Source organism: Octopus bimaculoides, chromosome 15, assembly GCF_046866305.1.
Source record: "Octopus bimaculoides isolate indiv1 chromosome 15, ASM4686630v1, whole genome shotgun sequence".
Lineage (NCBI taxonomy): Eukaryota > Metazoa > Mollusca > Cephalopoda > Octopoda > Octopodidae > Octopus > Octopus bimaculoides.
The window spans coordinates 32829129-32834128 of NC_142942.1; positions in this window are offsets into that span (position 1 = coordinate 32829129).

The window sequence follows — 5000 nt, forward strand, 5'->3', positions numbered from 1 at the left end:
CTGGGTCAGCACATCGATTAACAACCATTTGGAGATCATGTCAACACCAGAGCATTTAGCCTGCCAACAGCAGTCTACGCAAGAGAGAATGTATTCCACCAACGGTGTCCACGCAAAATACTCAAGATCACATATAGGGTCGGAATCAAAAACTTTGAAGTCCTGAGAAGAGCCGTTTTGAATAGCCTGCAGGAGATTGCGGTGGAAAGAAGTGAGACTTGCAGGTCATGTTTTACAAGTGCCAGCAGAACGAATATCAGTAGTCCAATCAGTACAACTAGAGGGACAAAGGGAAAGAGAGAAAGATAGAGGACCACATTCAAAGAAGATATGAAGTAATTTAGCATCACCCGAGAAAATGCAAGCGATTAGACTCAAGAATGGGATGAATGGGAACGTCGTGCTGCCCAGTATACAGGCCAACTGTATGAGAAGAACTAAGTGTGAGACTAAGGCGTGTATACATACATACACTCATTCGTACATACATATGTACGTACGTATATATATATATATATATATATGTGGAATAATTACTGTGAAGCATTGTGCAGATTATATTGTATAAAAGATCGTGGGTAAGGCCAAAACAATGCGAAGTAAATGCAAGGTAAATCACAAGAAAACAAATATGTGCCTTGCATTTACCTCGCATTGTTTTTGCCTAACCCAAGATCTTTCATACAGTATGTATATATATATATATATATATATATATATATATATATATATATATATATAGGATGTTATGAGCGATAGTGGTGTCAATTAGACCCAGAGGTTTCAGGTAATGCTGAGTAAGTGCTATGGATAGACCATAGTTAAGCTCCAGGTTCGGTGATTATGCAAATAAGGAGTCCAACGTAGATCATATATCAGCGTGTGAATATAAGGATTTACTTTTCGTAATGAGATAAAGAAAAAACCAACGCTGTGTACATTATAGAACATTTATAGATAGAAGGTCTTACAGCTGTTTCCAGGATATTTGTTATATCCCTTCATCGGAGACGGTGTGAGAGGATGGTTAAGCAATAGTTAGTTTAGATAACATAGGAAATAGAGAGTGAATGTAGGGATATTGTATTTGTAAATCCATTGTTTTGGCAGAATGGTATACATATAAGATTCCAATAGCTTGTGAGTAAAATCCAATAGTCTTTAAGATAGGTCATTGCATTTGTAAATCAATTATTAAGATTCCAATATCCTATGAGTAAAATTCAAGTCTTTGAAATTGGTCGTTCCAAATACAGAGTTTATATACAGTATTATTGAATCAAGGGTTCTGTTTTGGAATGACCAATTTCAAAGACTGTTGGATTTTACTCATAGGATATTGGAATCTAAAATAATTGATTTACAAATGCAATGACCTATCTTAAAGACTATTGGATTTTACTCACAAGGTATTGGAATCTTATATGTATACCATTCTGCCTAAACAATGGATTTACAAATATAATATCCCACCATTCACTCTCTATTTCCTATCTTATATAAACTAACTATTGCTTAACCATCCTCTCACACCATCTCCGTGAAGGGATATAATAAATATCCTGGAAACAGCTGTAAGACCTTCTATCTATAAATGTTCTATAATGTACACAGCCTTTACGAAAGTAAATCCTTATATATATATATATATATATATATATATATATATATATATATATATATATTCTTTTATTCTTTTACTTGTTTCAGTAATTTAACTGCGACCATGCTGGAGCACCGCCTCTAGTCGAACAAATTGACCCCAGGATTTATTCTTTGTAAGCTTAGTACTGATTCTATCGCACGCTTTAGCCAAACCGCTAAGTTACGGGGACGTAAACACACCAACAATGGTTGTCAAGCGATGGTGGGGGGACAAATACACACACACACACAACACACAAAGACACACACACACACACAAAGACACATACACACACAAAGACACACACACATACAAACACACATATATATTTATACCAAAGGCCTCTTTCAGTTTTCGTCTATCAAATCTACTCACAAGGCTTTGATCGGACCGAGGCTATAGTAGAACACACGCGCCCTAGGTGCCACGCAGTGGGACTGAACCTAGAATCATGTGGCTGGGAAGCAAGCTTCTTACCATACAGCCATTCCTGCGACTATATATATATATATATATATATATATATATATATATATATATAAATATGTGCATATATATATATATATATATATATATATAGAGAGAGAGAGAGAGAGAGAGAGAGAGAGAGAGAGATAGATAGATAGATAGATAGATAGATAGATATATGCATATATCCATGCATATATGTACATACCTACATCTATATGTATACATACTTGCATAAAAAAAAAACGTTAAACACAATGAGAAACGAAAACATAAAAGCGAAAACAGGAAACGAACTTTTTTCCAACAACGAAAACAACAAACAGAGAAACGAGACATGCAACATAAAAAACATTCCCTTCGTCAGTTGTCCCTGTTCCATTTACTCTGCGTTTCGAAGGCAAGGACAATATGCGACTTCGTTGGAACAGTCCTTCCTGCAAAGCAAATTAAATGAAATTTGGAATTTTTTGCGGGGGTGAAAGTGTTAACAAGAACATGACAGTGAGAGCAAGATAGTAAAAACAATAAAAACAGTGAGAACAAGACAGTAAAAACAAACGGTGAGGGTTGTTAATCCAAGACGATAGAAACATTATTATGAACGCTAAGTAGAAGAGACAGAAAAAACACGTGTCTTGTTTTTACTGCTTTTATTGTTTTTACTGTCTTGTTCTCACTGACTTGTTCTTGTTAACACTTTCACCCTCCACAAAAAATTCCAAATATTATTTAATATACTTTGCGTGCAAGACTGTTCCAACAAAGTCGCAAACTGTCCTTGCCTTCGAAACCCGGAGAAGTTGAAACAGAGACAACTGACGAAGGGATATACTCTTTATGTTGCATGTCTCGTTTCTCTGTTTGTTTGTTTTTTTCGTTGTTGGAAAAAAGTTAGTTTTCTGTTTTCGTTTTTATGTTTTCGTTTCTCATTGTGCTTAACGTTATTTTTTTGATGTCCTGTACCCATATATGCTTGTATGTATACATATAGATGTAGGTATGTACATATATGTATGGATATATGCATATATCTATATATTATTTATATTATTATATGATCGAACGCCACGCGTCCTTTTCCAAGTAAGTTTTGTCTTAATAATTACAAAGCGCACTCTTCTACTATCTCTCTCCCTCTCTTGTTCTTCATCCTTTCTGTTTTTCTTTCCCACCCTTTCCTTATTCTTCTTTCCCTTTCACCGTTCCCTCCCTCTCTCACTCCTCTTTCTCCTTGACTCTCTCGTCCTAAAGAACAGACGTGTTTTTTCTATTTCTTCTACTTAGCGTTCATAATAATGTTTCTATCGTCTTGGCTCAACAGCCCTCACCGTTTGTTTTTACTGTCCTGTTCTCACTGTCTTGTTTTTACTGTTTTTATTGTTTTTACTGTCTTGCTCTCACTGTCCAGTTCTTGTTAACACTTTCCCCCTCTGCAAAAAATTCCAAATTTTATTTAATTTGCTTGCGGGAAGGACTTTCCCGGTCCGGGAATCGAGCTCACTATTTCATGATTGTGAGCCCGACGCTCTAACCACTGAGCCATGCGCCTTCAAATATTGCCATATTCAGAATAATTCAACGCAAAGTACTCAACGCAACAAACAACAGAATTTACTTACAACCATTGGCTAAGTGTCCTCAATCCTCACGTATCGATATATGTTATATTATAGATATCATTTATGGAGAAGTTTACATATGCATGCGGCGGATAGCGTACTCTGTGTCATATGAGTGGTCCGTTCAATGCTGGTGTGGATGAGATCCATTTATGGAGGTGAAACCTAAAGTAATCCTATAAGTCGGCCTTATCTAACTTTAAGATATATATATATATCTGTGTGGGGGGAGGTGTAGCTGTGTGGTAGGAAGCTTGCTTCTGAACCACATGGTTCCGGGCTCAGTCCCACTGTGTGGTACCTTGAGTAAGTGTCTTCTACTATAGCCTCGGGTCGACCAAAGCCTTGTGAGTGGATTTGGTAAATGGGAACTGAAAGCAGCCCATCGTATATATGTGTGTGTGTGTGTGTGTGTGTGTGTGTGTGTGTCTGTGTGTCTGTGTGTGTGTCTGTGTGTGTGTGTGTGTGTGTGGAGGCGCAATGGCCCAGTGGTTAGGGCAGCGGACTTGCGGTCGGAGGATCGCTGTTTCGATTCCCAGACCGGGCTTGTGTGTTTATTGAGCGAAAACACCTAAAGCTCCACGAGAATCCGGCAGAGGGTGGTGGCTAGGTTTTAAAAAGGCGCATGAAAAATATATATTTGTATATATATATATATGTATACACGCGCATGCACACACACACACACACACACATATTTCTGTGTGCATATATGTATATAAAGGAAGTGTATGTAATGAACATTATTTTAAACTTGTAACTTGTTATAAGGCGGCGAGCTGACAGAATCGTTTGCGAGCCAGGCGAAATGCTTAGCGGTAATTCGTCTCCAGCTACGTTCTGAGTTCAAAATCCGCCGAGGTCTACTTTGCCTTTCACCCTTTCGGGGTCGATGAAATAAGTACCAGTCAAATGCTTGTGTCGATTGTAATCAAGTAGCACCTTTCCCAAAACTTTTTCCAGGCCTTGTACCTAGAGTAGAAATAATTATTTTCAGCTTGTTTCTTATATATTAGTCTGTGTCAAATCCGTGGATGGGCTCTAGCCCATCCACGGATTTGCAATATAGAATTATGATGAACCATGACCTGAGACCCTACTTCTCTAATCTAAGTAATATTGTTAGCCTGGTGTGAAAACAGAGAGGTTGTGAAGAATTTTTCCCAGATTGATAATCTCTCACTATTTGTTTTGTTATGTGTGTGTATCTGGGAGAAAGAGAGAGGGGGAGGAGAGAGGGGGGGGGAGAGGATGAGAGAGAGGGA